Consider the following 21,143-nt stretch of genomic DNA (forward strand, 5'->3'; position numbering starts at 1 on the left):
ACTGTATCCTATTTCCCTCCCCTCTCGCCTGACATAGAACTTGAATAAACCAAAAGCTTAATTCTTGATTGCTTTCTAATAGATTGTACAATAAGTAAGAATGATGGCCGTGAGGACAGCCCTAAATACAAATGCTGTGTTGGCTTCTGAAGGACCCCAAAACTGAACTGATGGTTTTCATGTAGTTTTGGTATTGGATAGATGACAATTATCAGACTCAATGTTTATAAGTCAGTAATTCCATACATTATTGTGTATTCTTTGAAGATACAAACAAATAAGTCCAGGAAACTCAGCTAAATAATGGCCAATCATGTTTTAAAATGGCAGCCTTAGAGACTAGATATATTTGTATACCCCACAAGGGTTGAAAGAAGAATGTCAAAGTAGTGTTCTGAGGAATGCAGTTTGGAAAGTTCTATTTTAATTCTTTTAATGTTTGCTGTTATTGATTTGAAAAGAGATATGGAGAGACTGAGTGAGTGAGAGAGAAATCATTCATGGGCAGGTTAAGGCCCCAAATGCCCAAAAAAGCCAATGCTGGGCTAGGCCAAAGCCAGATCTAGAAACTCTGTCCAGAGCTCTTTATATGAGTGGCAAGGAGCCAAGTACTTGGTCCATCCCATGCTGCCTATAAGACAAGAGCAGTAAGCTGAACCAGAAGTTGAGGTAGGACTCGATCCCAAGTACTCAGATATAGGAAGAAGGGGTCTTTGGTGGATTAACCCAACCTTTTTTTAATTCTTTCTCAACAGTTGACTGACAATGAAAATCAATCATATTCTCATTCTTCATTTACTCCTGATGAAATAAAGTCTCTGAGCTTTGTCTTTATTATCTAGGATCTGGTTCTTCAGAACTAGGACTTACTTGGATCGTGCATAAATTTTCTAGCCCAAAGGTTTGCCGCTGAGCTAAGTGAGGCTGACACCACTTCAGAAAGCAGAGTTGGTGATTTTTATACCAGGGTCAGCTCATGCTTGTAGAATTTTTCTATGTAATTATTTCTTGGACTATAGCCATTACTGGCTAGGAATCTCCCAGTTCTCTTGGAAATATATGAATTATGGTGCATATGAACAGAAATTTAATTAACATTGAGATACACACATAATGAATAAAATGCACCCCAGATCTCTTCAACAAGGTCTCCTTAAAGGCATCAGCTCAGAAGCAATCAACTCCCAGTGGTTCTATTACCTCAAAAAACCCTGAATTATGCATTGGGCTATGAATTTAGGTTGAAACTCTTATCTCACAGCATTCCAGCCAAGTAAAGATAGAAAACAAGCAACTCTTGATACTAGGCAACTCCACCTTTGTCACTTACTGCCAACTGCCACCGCCTTCCTTAATAGCCTATGTCTTTCAGCCTATATTGTGCTTTTCACATACAGACAGCAGCCCTTAGCTTCTAAATGCCATCACTTCTCCAGATCCAATGCTTCAGAGCCTTTTCAGATATTGCATTTGGGGTATCTATGCATTTGTTATAAGTGTCCAGAAAATGAATTTTACACAGCTATATAGACTACCATTTCTCAAATTTGGTAGGTATTGGTTCTGTGGGACATACCTCAGGTCACTAAAAATTTCAAAAGTTGAACTAGAGAAGTGACTGGGGGGATATAGCTCATAGAGAGGAGGGACTTGCCCTTGGTTACAGAGTGAGTTCAGTGCTTTTTGAATACAAAACGAGTGGCAGAAAAATAACTAGTCGCTGATTTTCAGAGGTTAATTCTACACATTATGCTGAGCAATAACTCTGTAATGGAGCAGCAACAAATTTTACCTCTAAAGTTTATTCCCAAAACTCTCAGAAAGGCAATGATGACCACCACAGATCCTCTCACAATTAGACTGCTGACAGTGTGTCAGGTAATAGGCATGGGAAGTGTTTGATGAAACTAGGGCTTATAAAGCAAAAGCATCTCAAATAACAAAAGCAAAAGCAATTGTATGCCCTAGTTTGCCTGAGACAATTCTGATTTATATCTTTTGCCCCCTTCACTCTCAAAAACATCTGGTCATATTATAAATAATTCTTCCATCTCAAAATTCAACAAGGGAATTCTATTTTAAGAGTAAAAGTGGTACGAATACATTCTCAACTCAAAGGTGTTTCTATTCCTAAAATGAAATCATGAGAGAAAATAGTGTGAATTTCCATAATCCAGCAGGGCAAAAGTTATCTGTGTAGCACAGGCAACTCTCCTAGACCATGATGCCAACCAGTCAGTAACACATCTACAACTTCCATAAAGACACTAAGGAATCTCTGCCTTGAATTGGAAATGAGAAAAAAAGGGATGTCCCCTGCCCAGGAACTGCACATCCTTCAGCAGATTCCAAGGAATTAGTGGGGATAACCATAGCTCTTCACACACAGGTACCTGGGATAAGGTGCCATATCTGTAAGTAAAGCCAGAAAACTCATGTTATCTGTAGATATACTGCAATTGAGAATAACTCATATTTTATCCTGTTTATAATATTGGCTGTTTCTTCTGTGTAGTCACAGTATTGAAAGTAACCACTACAGATCCAAATACAGAAAACACTTAGAGGCTTTTCAGCAACACATTGGGGATTTCACAAATTATAAATGATGGTTTCTCCCCAAGCTGAGTTGCGACTGCCTTTGTCTTCAAAGATTTGTTTCTCCCAGTCCGCACTTCCTACTGGCAAATGAACAAAACATATGCATTGGAGCAGGGTCCCTATGAGTTCACAGTAGAATCCGACTATCTGGCCAAAGAATTCTGATAAATCATACAAGCCTGACTGCACAGTGTGTCAACCATCCCAAAAGAAATGAGCAAACAAAAAAACTCACTTTTCTACCTATAGAAAAGTTCTAGGGTTTTGTTTAATCCAACATAGACCTTAGAATGTAGCAGAGGAAACAGTCTGGAGGATTCTTGAGACTGAAACCTATTCATTTTTATATCCTCAAGGTCAAATGTTAGCTACACAATAACTAACAGTACTGCCCATGTCACACAGTTAAACAAATAGTGCAACATGGTTCAAAACTAACTGAAAACTATTTGTCATTGTTCTATCATATGATATTGTTGAAGATTCAAGAAAAATATTATTTACATAAAGACAAAACATTAATTCTCTAAATATCTTAGAGCTAACATATGTGGGAGGATTATTTTTAAGTTGTGTTACATTTTGTAGGCAGTGACAGGAGTGGAAGAAATTTTATACTGAGAGTACAGGAGTCAAGACACCAAGGTACAAACCAAATAAAGCTTTGTACTCAGATAACACTTGGGTGTGAATCCTGGTTCTCTTACTTTACAGCTGTATGATTCTGAGCAAGCTACACTGCAAAGCCAGGAAGACATTCATTAGGCCTCCAGTAATTGTTGTTCTTTAATTTATAATCTCTAGTTGGCCACTGAGGAGCTGTGTGTCCATGCCAATATTATCCAAGTCTTCAGCCTTCGATTCCTTACAAGTAAAATGAAAAGATTATGCTAGAACACTCTTCAAGCCTCTTTAAGCCTTTGCAACCTAGAAGATGAGAAATCTGCACTTTGGCTTATGCCTCCATCTGCTACTAACCAGCTGAATGACTGCTAGAATGTCTAAGTGACTTTTTTTAACCTTAGTTTCTTTATTACCTAAAGGACAATTTTAAAAATACATGTCTTGTCTGCCTTCCAAAGTGTTAATAAGATGTGAAAAAGTTTTGCAAAGTTAAATGCTAAGCAAAATACACAGTGATATCATTATTACTGTTCCTTCTTTGCAAATCCTGCTTAGCAACTAATTTGGCTCCATTAAAATAAAAGATGCCTGCAATTAATAATGATGCCAATGGCATGGGTGGTTTGGCTCTCTGCTGTTTGAATTACTTTCCTAACTTTGCACAAGAGAAACATATCCTTCCTGTTTATTTCTTTCCAATTTTATGTCTGAAACACTTCATTTTGTCTATCTACAAAAAATTTCCAAAATTCTTCCAATAAGAACCCATCTATTCCCATCTCAATTCTCCCCTTCAGTCTTAAAGTCTTATGATCTATTTCTCTAAGCTGATCACTGATACAAGTTCAGATACACATTTCCCATTGTCTGTGAATTAGATAATCTCAGCTGTCACTTCATTTCAAACTCATTCTTCCTAAAGCTTAACACACCATATATCTTCCTATGAGTCAAACTTATTTTTCCCACCAGCACTCCTCCTTCACTCTCATCCCTGATAATCATGGAACACAATATCAGAGTTCTTATTATGGCTTACAAAGTTTTACATGTACTGTCTGTTCTTACCTCTTTGAAATCATCAACTGCTCTTCCTTTATCTTGTCCAAGATGGCTACATTGGCTTCTTAGAAATTCCTCAAGCACACAGGACTCACTCTAGCCTTTTCATTTGCTGTTTTTTCTGCTCTGATAGATATCCCCAGGGCTTATTCTCTCAATCACCTCAGTGCTTGACTTAAAGATGTACCTTCTCAGCAAGGTTTTCTCTGGATACCATATCTAAAATTACAGTCTATTATCTAATTTACACAACCAAAATATTCCCTAACTTTTATTCAGCAATATCTTTGCACTTATGGGCATCCACTATATGTTATATTTTACATGCATATGTTGTTTATTTTCTCTTTTCCCTCTGAGTATTATGAGTTCTGTGAGATATCATGAGGACAGTACAGGATGTGGAACTTCGTGAGCATGAATGAATATCTGTTGGAGGAAGAAAAAGAGAGAGGAAGGGATATACAGAAGAAAGCTGCCCTGGAAACTCTTCTTTTGACATGGTTCAAGAATTTTCTTTGCTTTCATTCTTAAGATCTGTCTCAAAACTATGTTGCAGCTCCTTGTTCCCTTAGATCTCAATGAATAAGAGCAGCTCCCAGCTGGCCTTCCAGCTACTGCCCTTTCCAATTCATAGCAACATCAGTGTCATCTTTCCTAAACCAATCACTGACAGATCTAATGAAAATAATAACAGCTATCCAGGCACTGGGTAACTAATTCAGCTTGGCTAAGTCAGTTTCTGACTCAATAAATTCTTTTTCTAGTATAATAAGTAAAAATTAAACTACACCAGTGTTTTTCACCTAGTACTCTATAGAGCATTAGATTTCCATGAAGGTTCTCTTAGGGATACAAGGTGGATCTTTAGTTAGACTCATCTTGAATGCAGGAGAAGCTATACATTTCTGTAATATAAACAGTTTGAAGTTTCACAAATATGAGTATGGAATGTTTTTAAAATATTGGGCTTTATCACATTCTCTAAAAGCTGAAATCCCTATAATCTTGTGATTTTTGAAAACATACCCTGCTCCTCTAGTAATTACAAATGGATCTTTATTGTCAAGACCTTCTACCAGACACTCAAAGTATAAATAATTGACTTCACTTTGACTAGCAACTCGCTTTTATTTCTCAAAACTCTTCATCATAAAACCTTTGCACTCTTTGGAGTGGTTGTCTTAAGTTCACATATATTACACAGTCAATTCCTTTTCATGTTTCTCTTCCTACAAGTGATGCTTTTAAAATTAAAACCCAAGGACAAATTTTAATTCCACCGAGAAATCACCTTTCTTTTCTCTGGAATCCTGTATGATTAAACAGTTCTACCACTTCATTTAACTCTGACATTCATTCAGTTTTAGAATATTCTATGTTCTTTTCTATAGTTTCTCTATCAAATAGAAACAAAATTGAATTTTTATATATGAATAACTTACTATGTGCCAGGTCATCTGAAAAGCACCTGATAGGCAATAATTTATTTGATCTTCAGAATGTCTCTGTGATCATTCAAATTACATTAATTTTAAAGAAAATGGAGGTTTAGCAATTTCAATAACATGCTCATGGTAAAACACATGAAAAATGGCAGCATGGAAATTTAAACCAACATTTATTTGATTCCCAAATATATTCTATTAAACATTATGCAACACTATGCAACCTCTTGCACCCATTATCACCCATGGCTAGTACAACTTCATACCTAAACCTGACTTAACAGGTGTTCAGTTTAAATCACTGAATGAAGATTTTAGCCAATGGGACCACAGAGAAGGCAGAAGTTAGAGTTTTAATCTAGCTAATTTAACTGTCTACTATAATGAAAATAAACACTCTTCACAGGAAAATTCTATCTCCACAAAGTAGGAATACAATATCCAATATACAGCAAAAAAATATACCAAACATCAAGAGAAGTAGGAAAATATAACCTATACTAAAGAAAAAAGTATACATTAGAAACCACCTCACTCTTACCAATTGGCTTTAGTAGACAGGATTTTAAAGAAACTATTAAAAATATGTACAATGACTTAAAGAGAAAGGATGCTGAAATGAATCTTCTACTATCAACTTTGATGGATAACAGGGACTATATTTAGTGTCTCACCTGAAACAGATAAAAAAAAAATCAAACAGTAAGCATGAAAAAAAAAATGGTTTTCAAGATACTGTGGGGGTCCAATACTGTGGCATATAAGGTTAGGCCTCCACCGGCAGCACCAGCATCCCATATAGGTGCTGGTTCAAGTACTGGCAGCTCTACTTTCAAACCAGCTCCCTGCTCATGTGCCTGGGAAAGCAGTGCAAGATGGCCCAAGAACTTGGGCTCCTGTACCTACCTGGGAGACCCAGAATAAGCTCCTGGTTCTTGGCATCATCCTGGTCCAGCCCCTGCCATTGTGGCCATTTGGGGAGTGAATCAGTGGATGGAAAATTCCCTCTCTCTCTCTCTGTCTCTCTCCCTTTCTCTCTGTATTTCTGCTTTTCAAATACATAGATAAATCTTTTAAAAAAAAACTATACTGGAAATCAGGTACATAGAAAGAGTTTAATCCTGAAAGACATGAAACAAATGAAAACAGTGCTGCTATTGTCCTTGCTGCCTATTTTGTCAGAGGTCAAGGGCATGGTGCAAGGATGCAGATTCCAGGAGGAGTCCAGCAGACTATTTGGTTTCAGGTTTAAAACTGGAAATATTGAAACATCAAGGCAGGTATACTCTTCTGAACAGAATATTAGAAAGGAGACAGCTACACAGAAAAAGAACTCTGAGAGGCTGCAGAGAACACTATTCATATTCAGCACAGTACTAATCAGAAAATGAGTTTGATAAAACTATTCAAATCTAGAAGACCTGCTCTAGAATGGACTGCAGATAACACAGCCTGGTGCTCAAACAGTGACGGAGGTAGTGTATGCTTCCACAAGTAGATAAGAAAATATTATAATTTACTGAACAATACTGGATAGAGTACAAAAAAGTATTTTGGTTCAGTAGTGGGGAATTACTAGCTTGAGTATTTGAATACTAAATAGTTGCTGAAGCACTTTTTGATACATTGGATCTTTAGTTTTGACATGCTAACTTTGTGTACCTGCCCTCCTCCAAAAGGAAACTGACTCACAAAACTAAAAGGTCCAGGAGCCGGCACTGTGGTGCAGGGGTTTAAGGCCCCAGCCTCCAGCACAGGCATCCCATATGGGCCCAGTTTGAGTCCTGGCTGCTCCTCTTCCAACCCAGCTCTCTGCTATGGTCTGGGAAAGCAATGGAAGGATGGCCCAAGTCCTTGGGCCCCTGAACCCCCCTGGGAGACCTGGAGGAGGATCCTGACTCCTGGCTTTGGATCAGCTCAGCTCTGGCTGTTGCAGTCATTTGGGGAGTGAACCAGCGGAATAGAAGAGCTCTCTCTCTCTTTCTCTCTCTCTGGCTCTACCTCTCTCTGTAACTCTTTCAAATAAATAAAATAAATATTTAACAAAAAAAAAAAACTAAAAGGTACATGGCTCTAGACTTTACAGCATCCAAGTCATCAAGAACCATTATCAGTATCTGGGCACTTTCTATATCTCTACCATACTCATCAGCACATTAGCTTCACTGTAAGTCAGAATCTCTTTGACAGCCTGCAGATGTTCTAGGGTCTAAGCTAATAATGTCCTAAATCTAAAAGAAAAATACATTTCTATAAATAGGATTCAGTTCTGGGATTCCAGCCTCTTTCATTTTGACTCGGTTACACATTGAGTCCTGAAGTAATTACAGTAGTCATGTTTGAGTTATCAGTCCACCCAGAGAGCAAGAGGTAAAATCAGAAGTGACAAGAGATGGTGCTCCAAGAAATACTAGAGTGACATTACTAGAATAGGAAATTTATTAAGGGAGGATAACAACAATAAGTTTCTGTTAGGTACTTTTTTATATTATCAATACGGTATAGTATGAGATGGATGTATTGGTTCAAGAAATCATGCTGCTTTGACTGTGGATGGATTTCCCATTGGATTGTTTTTCTGTCTGAAGATCACCTCACATATTTGTATTCATCTCTTAGGGTCAGGTCAAAGTTTTTGATATATGCATGCATTCATTATTGTCAAGAAGGAAAAAAACATATCACTCATAGAACTAAATATAAATATACCTCTTTGAGAATTTCGGAAACTTTGCAGAGTAGGTAGCACCAGGAATCTCTCCCTGTCTATACAACAATTTCCCTGGTAGAATCTGTCTGATGTGACAATTTTGAAACTCTAGAGTCTCTTTGAGAGTTTACAACTTCCAGTGGAAACTTAGAAGGCAAATCTTCATGAGTTTTAGCTGTGAGCACAGTAAGAACTACCTGTTCCCAACACTCTAGCCCTGAGGCAGGTAGTAGTACAATTTTTGTTTTCCTGCTATATTCTGACTGATATACCCTTCCCCCATTGCTTTTGGTTAGAGAAACCTGCCATGTTTACTTAAAGAGTAGTCATCACTTACTATAAAAAATGAGCCCATCAGCCCAAGTGGTAGACCTACCCCTGGTCTAAAGTAGTGATTCTCAAAAGCTGATCCCAGACTAGCTTTATTGACAACTTTAGCAAGGAGGAAATTATAGATGAAAAATTGTCAGGTCTCAGTCAAAATATTGAATTGGAAATTCTTGGGGAAAAGCACAGCAGCCTGTATTTTTAAATATGTTTTACTTTATTATTTTACTTTAAAGGTGGTTTACAAAGAGAGATAGAGGGAGAGGCAGAGAGAAATCTTCCATCTGCTGGTTTACTTCCCAAATGTCTGTAATGGCAGGGACTGGGGCAGGCCAAAGCCAGGAGCCAGAAGTGTCTACCAGATCTCCCATGTTGGTACAGGGGCACAAGTGCTTAGGTCATCCTCTGCTGATTTTTCAGGCACATTAGCAGGGAGCTGGATCAAAAGTGGAGCCGCTAGGACTCGAACCAGCACCCATATGGGATGCTGGTATTGCAGGCAGTAGCTTTACTCACTGCACCAAATGCCAGCCCCAGCAAAATATATTTTAACAAGCTTGCCAGAATGCTCTTTGGGGATCATACTTTAAGAACCACATGTCCACAGTAAGAATGATGTACCTATTCCTTTACCCTGTGATTTATCTAGAAATGGGCGTGTGGCCCAGTTCTGGCTCATGAGAGGTAAGAGGAAGTCTGCTGGGATGGGAGTTGCAGTGGGGTTGACTTTCACGGTAAAATGAGAAAATTCCTGACATGTTCATTCTGTTTGGCCAACTGGATGGAGTACTTAATGACTGGAGATGCAGTCATCTTAGAGCCATGGGAAAAATCCAATAAAATTTTAGACAAACCAAACTAACCCTTTGATATCACTGATTTGCTGAACCAACCCTAGAGCTACACATGGCAAGATTCCACATCATAAGATAAGTAGAGACTTTGTTATGCTATAGGAACTTAAATTTTCTGTTACTTCCAGCCAAAATAAATTAAACTAATAGAATATTCTTATCTCTATTTTTCAGATAAAGAAACTAAGTCTGAGAGAAATAAAATAATTTCCATAAGACAACATATTTAAAGCACAATATGGTAAATTTTGAACCCATTTTGTTCTGACTCAAAAATTTCATTAGATCATTATACCTTTCAATAGATCACACTGTCACTCCTACCAAACTTATGGTCTTATGATGAACAGTGATAGAAAGTTCCTATGTTTTATTTTTTTCCTTATGGCATTCTACGTAATCTTGAACTTCTGTATGAACTCAAGAATCTTTGGTTAAGATGATAGTAAAGCCAATGTGAATGATGTTTTATTTTCCTGCTTAAAAAGAAGACCATAGTTGTTTTTAATTTATTCTTGCTAGAAGTTATACTTATCTCTTTAAGGACAGGTCTTCATTTCTTTCACTTGAGTATTCCAAAAGTCTGCATTATTCATTGTGGAAATATTTATGAAGGCATGATAAATAAGATAATTTACCCACAAATAAAACAGGGAGGCTATAGGCCACAATGAAAAATGAAGAATTTAAGTAAGCTGATCTTTTAGAAAGCTTCATCATGTTTCTACCACTGTCTGACTATACTCATAGAAAATCCTTTTATGTTGTGTAATGATAGAAAAGTAACCATCATAATGAAAAAGTTATTTTGGAAAAATATAAAAGCCTTCATTTGTCAAATTCACAGTTTTGTATTTTGAGTTTTTAGAAGGGAGGAATGAAAGTATCTTTCCTTTTTCATCTGTGAGTTGGAGAAGAATTTCAGAAGAAAAAAAGAAAAACACAAGCACACGCCTAGAAAGAAACATCAAAGTTTAAGATTTTCAGAGCATTTATGCTGCATTGTCTGGCTGCAGTTCTACATCATCCTTAACACACTAGGCTTATAATTGTCTTTGCAGGATTGATGCTTATAACAAGTCAGCCAGACCCAGAGCTAGCCATGTGAGTCAATACAAGGACCTAGGACTTGGAGAGGTTTGATCCAGGACCTAGTCCTAGAAGTGGAAACAAAGATATAGAATCAATTCTTATTGAATAATTCTTATTGAATTGACTTGAGCACATACCTTGAGAAGCTGTTTAAGTTTCTAGGGAGAATAGACTATTATGAGGGCAGATTTTAAGAAGTGGGTGTTGCACAAAATGAATCAAAGGATAATAATTTCATTGAACTTGGTCATTTGTTGTATGTCTCTCTTCAACACCTGTGGATGAATAATGGCTATTTTGAATTGTGTGGACTAGCTTCTGTAATATTGCTGATAACTAAGAGTGTCTGAATCTCCCAGGATAGAAATAATTGAAACATAGATGAAGGGGAGAATGAAATTTTTAAATTCTATCATGTTCAAGGTCATACACTAAAAGTTGACAGGATTTAGGCACTCAGTCTAAGCAACTGATGTTGCCCCAGTGCTGTTAAACCAGGGAGAGTGCACATTCTGCCCAAGGCAGCAGCTAATATGTTATCTCCATGAAATGCCCTCATGCTGTTTTGGAATCTCAGCAGACAGCTCCACCACCTAACTAAATGCTCACTGATTAGATCTGATGCAAGGTTTTTGTTTTTTGTTTGTTTGTTTGTAAACACTATGTAGAACAACTCTGTTCAGAACATAAAATATATTTTCATTGGACTTGAGTTCTTATTTACAAACCCTGAGTCCAATGACCATCTTTTACATGTAGAAAAATTGAGGTTCAATGAGAGAAATGACTTGACTAAGGTTTGATAGTTTGTTGGGCAAATATCTAACAACATATATGATGAATCAACTTATCAGCTATTTAAAGAGTAGCAATGTCAAATTGCTAAACATATTTAAGATCAGTGTGCATTATCATACGTAATTTTTCCTTTAGTACATATAGGAATTTACTACCTAAATGTGCCCAGGGATTTTGCTAGATGATCAAATTACAAATAGAGAGGAGAATGAACATTTATTTTCAATCCTATTAAGTACTCAGGCACTGTTTTAGTTCCCATGGCAACACTAAGAAGTATATAAACATTACTTTCCTCAACGTAGATTAGAAAACTAAGAGTACATGTCACTATTCCAAGGCCACAAGATATTACGAAATAAAAAAGGGATTCAAACCCATATGTAATCATAGGTAACTACACATTGTCTTTTCCTGTGAGGACCTCATAGGCTATTGAGGGAGGTAGACATAGAAACAAATAACTCTCTGGGGAAAACATGGTGCCAAGAACTCTGAGCAATGACAGCATCGCTGGGAAAACATCCAGAGCAGGATCTGCAGGAAGCTACTTATTTAGCTCAGTAGAGATTCAGTTGCTCTCCCTCACCAAACTGCAGAAAACCAAAGTTCAAGTGCCAAATTACTCTTTGTCATCATTGGACATTATTTGGCTTCAGAATCAGACAGATCATGAAGTCTGTAAGTGAGTCTTTTTGATGTGAAATGTTGTACCTTGGAAACGCGGCAATAATAATGTTCCCTTAGGGCAGGTGAAACATGGAACCATAATATATGGACCTACAGTATCTTATTTGATTCTCACACCACCACCCCCAGTGAATTGAGTATTTTAGAGTTCAAAGCCCCCTTCAAACATGATGTAGTTGAGACTCAGCGAGAAAATCAGTTAAAGTGACGAAGACTTCTGAGCTTTGTGCCTTTTGTAGACTTATATTGTCTATTTGCAGATGGGAAGGGAAGAATATCAGTGGCAGAAAGTAAGAGGAAGACTGCCCAAAGAGAATTAGCTACATTTTGCAGTGGGGCTTGATTCTTGTTAGTAACATCTTTGTAGGGTCTCTTTTCATTGATTGAGCTTTCATTTTGCTTGTGTCATTTCTGTTTTAGTAATATTTGAAAAGCTATTTGTCCCATCTTTCCTTTTACCTAGCTTGTGTGAAAAATGTAAACACTCACAAAGAAGTAGAAACAGCAGCCAGAGAAGTCTGCAGATTGTTTACACTAAAGGTCATATGAAGGTCAATATTTGTAAATGATGAAAGTGTTTAAAGTATAATTAAAATAGTAAAGGGGAAATTATTAAATTATTTCTGTCAACACAAGATTTCTAGGTACCAATAATAAATTCATTCAAAAACTTTCACCATTTGTTCTTTTTGGACCATGAAATCCTACCACACCTTCAAACTACAAGACACTCCTAAGGATTTTATCATCCACTGTCATCCTCATGACAATGAGTGTCACCTACCCTACCTAGTTCCTGGCTTCTCAATAATAGCATTGGCAAAGGAAAAAAAAATGAATTATACACAAGTCCTCCACACAATGAAACAGGATTGTATACTACAAAAGGTATAGTTTCTCAATTCCTAAGGGGAAGAAAGAAAACTCTGAGTCTTTGTATCAGATCTATTCCAGTGGGGTTAACAGAGATGACCCCAGCAGTTTGTCTTCTAGCCAGAAACTGCCCACACACATTGTGTGGGTTTTTTTTTTGTTTTTTTTTTTTTTTTTGCACACAGAGAGCTACATTTTAAAATTGAATCAGATGGCAAAATGAAGGCTATGTATATTTTGCACACAAATTCTGGATTCTTTGCATCTCTAAAAATAAATGACGGGGGGCGGGGAGAGAATGGAACTATTCTGGCAACTCTCAACTCATGTTGCTGCTTGGCAACAGCTGACAGGAGGTGAGGAGCCGCTGCCATCTTGCAATTGTGCACAGACTCCACTGCAGAAATGCTCGTGCCTGGATTACTCCATTCACACATGACAGGTTTAGACATGAGTTTGTGACACTTGACCTCATGTTGACAAGGGTAACAAAATTTCTAAACACTTTAGATGACATGTCTCTGGTATTAAAAGTATTTTTTAGCAAGCAGCTCCAAAATAAGAATGTTTATATATGAAATATACATAAAAGTGAAAAACACCCTGAGACAAGTACTTTTAATAACAAGTTAGATTGGCACTGTAAATTGTCACACACTAACAAAAATGTTTACTTTCTCTAATATATCATCTTTAACATTTTCAAAATGATGGAAAATATTTAGTTTATTCTAAAAATCTTGCTTTTAATTTTGTACCATTTTTTGTGTCAACTAAATAATGTCACTAGGTCTGATATTTGCAGTTGTCATTTAAGATGAAATATTAGTAAATCGTTAGGTCTTTACTACTGATAAGATAATAAATAATATAAATTCTAATATTTCAACATCAGGATCAGTGTGTCCAGTCTGGGTCTCCTGGAGTCCAAGGCAGTAGTGGGTGTCTTGCATTCTCACCAATGTAGCTCAGATCCTCGGGCACTTGTTCCAGACTCAACTTGAAACAAGCTCAGACTCTGGTTCTGCTGCGTACTGGGTTTACTAAAATGATACAGATATTATCTGTTTCCATTCCAGTTTCTTCATCAGTATAATGGGGTAAATGATCACTATATTGTTATGATATTTAACTGAGATAATACCTACAAATCTGATTATTGATCTCAGACTTCAAAACCCATATTGAAAAACAGGTAACTTTTATTATCTCAAATTTTATTGCTCTCATCCAATTTTATCTTATTTATCTTATTAACACAATTTTCTATGCCTGATGACCTCAGTCATGTGTCTGAGAAGGCTTGTCCTGTTCTTCTCAGTTCTTCCTTTATAATAAATGTTTTTTATTTGAAAAATTCCATTTTCTATCAGCACAGTAGAGTCGTCATTTTCTGAGAAAAATAATTTTTTTTTCAGACACCAGCCACTAATGCCACACAAATATACATTTTCACTGACTTCTTTGCAAAAAAGAAAAATAACCCTCCATATTATTTTTGGAAAAAAAATAAATACTCTTGTTAGAAGGGAAGAGTTTGCATTTGGCTTCCTTTCCCATTAGTCAAATATTATCCCAAATGCATTACTTTTTCCTGTGGTGTTGACTACAATTCACTGGGATAGAGACTTACAAATCAGAACCTAATTGAATAGCAGGGATAGGCTGCGCTGATTGGCACTGACAAACACCTCTCTGTGTAGCTTCAATGGGGCCACCTAGGGTCCCAGACTGTGGCTGCCTATGGCCTGACTGTTTGAGAATAAATTTTGTATCCAATCACCTTGCATAATCACCTTCATTAGGCACACAGGTGACCTTAACCCCATTTTGTTACTCCAAAAATGTCAAATACACTTTTCATTTATAAGCCATTAGTCATCTGTTGAACAGTAGCTGCATGTCAGGCAGTGAGTTGGGTGAGATGAAACGTAAATGAGGTTTTTTGGTTTCAATTTTTTTCCAAATGCTTTATCCAAGTCATATAGCTTTTATTTTCAGATAGTTTGGGGTTGAGTTCAAACATCTGTCCTTGAGTGATTGTGTGGCTGTAGATTCTTCATTCTCATCTCTGTTTTCCTTAAAATAGAGATAATTATTTTTGCCTGATAGATTTTTTGTGACTTTAACTAAGACATGGACTATAATTATCTCTAGTGGGTGAACTTAAAAGTTGGTTTTCTTCCCCCTTTTCATAATCAGGCATATGAAGTTGAATTACACCTAGTCCTGTCTCTGAAGAGTTCAGATTCCTTGAGGGAGACAAGCACATATACAATTAAAGACATAAGACAGAATTATAATACAGCTATATATCAAATAAGTTTAAAATTGAAGCTACCATATCATTCTGTACTGTAAAATCCTTAGAAGACACACTCCCTAATGACATGAATTCAATATAATGTGATTTCTGAGTGATAGAAATCTAAGTGTGTAGCCCTTATTCTCAAACAGAGGTAGGATAAAGTGCTTATCTTTAAAGGGATGGGAAGAAAAGAAAGGTAAGACACACATTAAACAGGAGGCAACACTGCCTCAGGAAAGAGAAGGGTCAAATTTGGTCAATATTCTTTTTACCTCATTCTTCTGGGATCATTTCAACCAAACAGGCTCCAACTCCCAAGGACATTTATGTAATAGCTGTCACTGCCAGCGCCGCGGCTCAATAGGCTAATCCTCCGCCTGCAGCGCCGGCACCCCAGGTTCTAGTCTTGGTCGCTGCTCTTCCTGTCCAGCTCTCTGCTGTGGCCCGGTAGTGCAGTGGAGGATGGCCCAAGTCCTTGGGCCCTGCACCCACATGGGAGACCAGGAGAAGCACCTGGCTCCTGGCTTCGGATCAGCGCGGTGCACCGGCTGCAGTGCACTGGCTGCGGTGGCCATTGGCGGGGGGGGGGGGGGGGGGGGGGGGTGAGGGAGGGTGAACCAATGGAAAAGGAAGATCTTTCTCTCTGTCTCTCTCTCTCACTGTCCACTCTGCCTGTCAATAAAATAAAATAAAATAAAAAGTAATAGCTGTCACATTCCAGCAAAGATGAGGGAACTAGAAATATCCTCACAGTACTATTGTGGCTTGGTTACAATCGCCACCAGGTGGCACCAAATAAGCAGCCAGGTCTGGATTGCTTTGGATTCTGGAGCTGGTTGACCTGGGCAGGTTCATTCCAGTGATTTCAACTTTGTTAGGATACAGTCTTGCATTTCACACAATATAACCTTTTAGGTCTACATTCTCCAAAACATGGATTCTACTGTGTTTGCATTTTAGTAGAAGCTTTAAATTATACTACAGTTCCCTATAAGATATGGACTCTCATCACTTTTTCAGATGCCATACCACTTTCCTCTTAGCTCACTGTATTCCAGACACAATGGCCTGCTCAAGGCAAGTGGAACATTTGTGCCAGCTGCTCCCTGTTCCTAGGATGTTCTTAGAATACACAACCAGCTCTTTCATTATTCTCAGCTCAAATGTCCCAGTTTCACGGAATCTTTGCTTGATCATGTTTGAAATAGTTTTATCTTTCAAGTGTCCCTATTCCATTACCCTGTTGTCTTTTCTTATAGTATTAATTGCTATATGACATGGTCTCATATATATGTCTGTATATTATCTCTATGGTTCCACTATCACGTAAGCCTATGAAGGAACGGACTTCATCTGTCTTGTCCACCACCATGTCTTCCAGTAGAAGGGCCACTGGTTGAACACCGCTGAAAGAATTAAATAAACTGAGCAATGAAACTTTCTAGAGGGAAAATAAAAATAAGAAAGTTGTAGGGAACAAAGGTGAATTATAGAGGCAAATAAGAGGTTATTACCATGAATACATTTGCTAGAATAGATTAGAGCTAACATCTCACTAATAATGATAACAACACCACAGCTGACACATACTGAGTGCCTACTCTGCCAAGCATTCTTCTGAGTGCCTTCCACATGTTAAGTTATTTAATCCTCTCAAAAACTTGATGATACAGACACTATCATTACCCATATTTTACAGCTGAGAAGACAGAAATTATTAACTCGCCCAAAGCACACATCTAGAAAAGGAACGTGAGACATAAATCTTGGAAGTCTGTGATCTTTAAAAAACTATTTCAAAACAAATCAGGAAAATGGCAAACACACATGGAAGTTATTCTTAAAAGAAAAAGAGTAGTCAAGATGATCTATGCTAGGAGGGGTGTGAACAAATGAACAGGGAAGGAAAGGTCGGGTCACATAATGAAGAGGAAGATCACCAAGAGACTGGTCAAAGGGCAATCAGCACACAGCAGAGCACAGGACATGAATAAGGAACTCTTAAGAGGGTTCAAGAGCTCACTTTGGGAAAAAGTGAAAAAGGGCTTACAGTATAGCTACAGGTGTATCTTTTCATGCTACCAGAATTCATCCTTCAGCTTAAACCTACTTTGTCAGACCAGATCACGACATTTTGGCAGATTTGGACACAAGTAAGTACATGGCAATGTATCTCTTCAAATTGTATCTAAGTTCAGCTTCCAACAAATGCTTATATTTCAGCCCAACCTCAGAATGTGGAGAGGATGGCAAGATTATTACTAAGAAAGACTCAACTGAGCTCTCCTGCATCTTCCCACACAATTCAAGTAAAGGGCAGAAATGGGAATTTGCCCAACTCTGCTTTAAGAAAATGGTTTATAAATTCCATAGAGCATATCTAAATTACATTTGGATTCTGTGCCTCACTTCAGCATGGTTATTTATGGTGTTTATTGAATACAGCCAGTATTCTATGCCTCTGCATATTTATAAATACAGTTTCTAAAAGGCAACCATTATGGCTTATCATATATAATTGGAAACAAGATGTACCCAATCGTGCATTCACTAACATTACAGAATCATGTAAATCATCTGGGACTACTCCTACAGGGCTGGAGAACTCGGAAGATGTTAATTAGGCCTTGGCCCCAGACCTTTCCAGGATATATCAAGTTCATGGGTTATCACTGTGCACTCACCACCTCTCCTAATAGTTAAAACATAAGAATTCATAATATAATCAGTAGCAGTTTTACAAGGCTCAGCAGTTTTTGAATTAATGTTAATCATCATGAGGGCAATTAAAATACTAATTCTGTGTTGCTCATCTATATTTATATTTTTCATTTTTATTAAATGTGAAATTAACACAAAAATGTATAAAAGATAATAAAAGTAAAAAAAAATCCACCACATAGTTAAACTGATATGTGATTCTTAATATAGCTGAGGACCTGTCCCTATGCATACCTGATCACATCATCCTAGAAACAAGAGGTTTCCCACTGCAAGTTTCATCACTCCCATTTATTCTTTATGTCTGAAGCTCTAAACAATGTAGAGTGTTGCTCTGCAGAAAAGCTATCAATAGCATCAGGCTGCATACATAATTTTATAACTTCCTTTTGTCGTTCAACATTGTTTTGACATTTGAAACAATGTTAAATTATGAAAGAAGTAAGCCCAGCATGTTCATTTGCAGAGATGTTTATTATTTTATCCCCTCTTTGAGGGAATTTTAATTCTCAGATGTTCTCAGTCAAAATCAATGAAACAATAAATTTTGCCATTTGTTCTTTTGTACATGTGCAAGAGCTGCTAAAGTATTTCCCTAGATTTGAATTGTTAAGTCTGAGAATAGTATGAGCATGATCATCTTTACCAAACTAAGAGACATTCTCCAAAGCATCTATGAATTTATGTTCCAGTTAAAAGTATTTGTTTGTGTTGATCTATGTCTTTGTGACTCTTGGTTTGGTCGGAAGTTATCTTTAATATTATCACAATGGGTATGAAAAAGTATCTCTTTGTGGTTTTACTTATATTTCCCTGACTACTAATTAGATATCATTCAAAGACTCACAATTTTGTCTTGTTTTTTATATTTATAATTTTTATCACTGTGTTTTTCTTTTCTTATACAATTAAAAAGTTATTTATATTTTTTTGCTTCAGTCATGTAGCTAGCTTATATTTTCACTTTTGTGAGCATTAATGGGATTTTTTTGTTGAGTAGGTGACAATTTATGCTAACATATGATAATTTTCAACATTTTACTCATATACATATTCAAAATGAGGGATAGATTCACCATCAAATATGATGCTTGCTGTAAATTTTTGTACCTATATTTCAGTTATTCGGGATTTAATAGCTAACTGAATTTTTGAAAGTGTTTTCTATTTGAAATAATTCTACATAGTTTTCTCCTTATGTCATTAAATTACAATATTACACTGACACATTAGCTAGACCTTTCTTGAATTTCTGGGATAAAAGTATCACATTCACGATATTTTAAAAGAATAACCCTTTTTAGCCATTTTGCTAAGATTTTTTTGCAGATTTTATATCTATAACTGATACTGATTTGATACAATTTTCCTATGGATTTTAACTATTTCAGCAACAGTTTGTATTAACTCTTTTAAGCAAATTTGAGAATGTTTTCTTTTTCATTCTCTTGAATAAATGTTATAAGATTAGCTTTTTAAGTTTTATATATTTATATGTTTCCAGCTTGGGCCTTGAGTATCCATGTGTGTGTGGAGGTGAGTACAGATTTTTTTATTATTGCACATCTGTTCATTTTATTCATTATTTTTCAAATTTTCAAACAAGTTTTATTCCATTCCAGTTCTGAGACATATGCTTTTTTGTTTTTACATATAAAGGGAAGAGGATTCCTTTTTGTGCAAACAGTAACTTAAGCTCTGTCTTGATTACATGGAAAATGTAGTGGTCCAGCTACTGGGAAGTCTGACGAGAATGTGCCACCGGCTGTGGCTGGAATCACCTGAGAGGAAGGAAGGGAGACTCTGCCAGGACTGGGTGCAACAAGCCTTCCCCAGGGAAGTCCGCGTCCTGGTGAACTGAACATCTCTGACAGTTCGTCCAGCTGCTGCCTTCAAGCACTCATCAAAGGCTGCCTCTTTGGGGTCCCTCCCTGGGCCACTTTCTGACCTGTGCAGACCTTGAGCTCTGGGCTGACCCTTCTGGCCTTCTGGACCCAAACAACTCATTAAACCCCTGCAGCTCCACCTCCTGAAAAGCAGCCACCCCTGAACCAGCCACTGTCCCCACAGCGTGGAGGGTGAGAAGCACAACTGGAGGTAACTCTGTCGACAGAGGCTGCAGATGGCCTGTTGTGCATTGGAGGCCTGGTGCCTCAGGGTAGTCTACACCAAAGCAACGCTGGCCTCTAGCGCTTCCTCTCAGCCCTTCTCATTTTAAAATTTCTTCTTGGCTCCATTTTGGTATACTGTATATTTCTAAAAATGTGCCTTTTTCACCTAAATTTTCAATATTAACCATAAATTTAGTTATTTTCTTAAGAAATATTTATTTGTACTAAATTACCTTTTTCAGCTTTTGGTAATGGTTATTTATGACATTCCTTTCTCTTTGATGGTGCCATTCATTGTATTATGAATCTTTTCAAAGAAATAATGTTCACTTTTGGTGAACCTAGTATAGTTTTGTTTCTAAGTTTACTTATTTTTGTACTCATTTTTATTTTTCCTGTTTGATTCACTTTGTTTTATTATGTGGGACATGTTTCTCACATGTATGCTATGCTCCTCAGCTTTAGTATTTCTTCTATTTTCAGAAAATATTTAATGTACTTGAAAAATCCATTAAGTTGTATTTCACAAATCCTGATTCCACACTGACTTCCTGTAATATCTATTGGGATCCAAATTTCCATTTTCTGAAACATTTGGACATGTTCTATTGTTTATAATTTTCCTGACTCCCGTTTATATTATTTTTAAGATATTTTTGAGGCCGGCGCTGTGGCTCAACAGGCTAATCCTCCTCCTAGTGGCACCGGCACACCAGGTTCTAGTCCCGGTCGGGGCGCCAGATTCTGTCCTGGTTGCCCCTCTTCCAGGCCAGCTCTCTGCTGTGGCCAGGGAGTGCAGTGGAGGATGGCCCAAGTGGTTGGGTCCTGCACCCCATGGGAGACCAGGATAAGCAACTGGCTCCTGCCTTCGGGACAGCGCGGTGCGCTGGCCGCAGTGCGCCAGCCGCGAAGGCCATTGGAGGG

The 21,143-nt window shown here is 37.4% G+C and overlaps 1 protein-coding gene across 2 annotated transcripts in view; it reads right to left on the reverse strand.

Annotated features, from left to right (window-relative positions):
- The window catches only part of NELL1 (neural EGFL like 1), a 1,044,338-nt gene that overhangs the window by 44,170 nt on the left and 979,025 nt on the right, over positions 1 to 21,143 (reverse strand). The gene's annotated exons all lie outside the window — the stretch shown is intronic.

The sequence above is a fragment of the Lepus europaeus genome, chromosome 7 (assembly GCF_033115175.1).
Source record: "Lepus europaeus isolate LE1 chromosome 7, mLepTim1.pri, whole genome shotgun sequence".
Taxonomy (NCBI): Eukaryota; Metazoa; Chordata; class Mammalia; order Lagomorpha; family Leporidae; genus Lepus; species Lepus europaeus.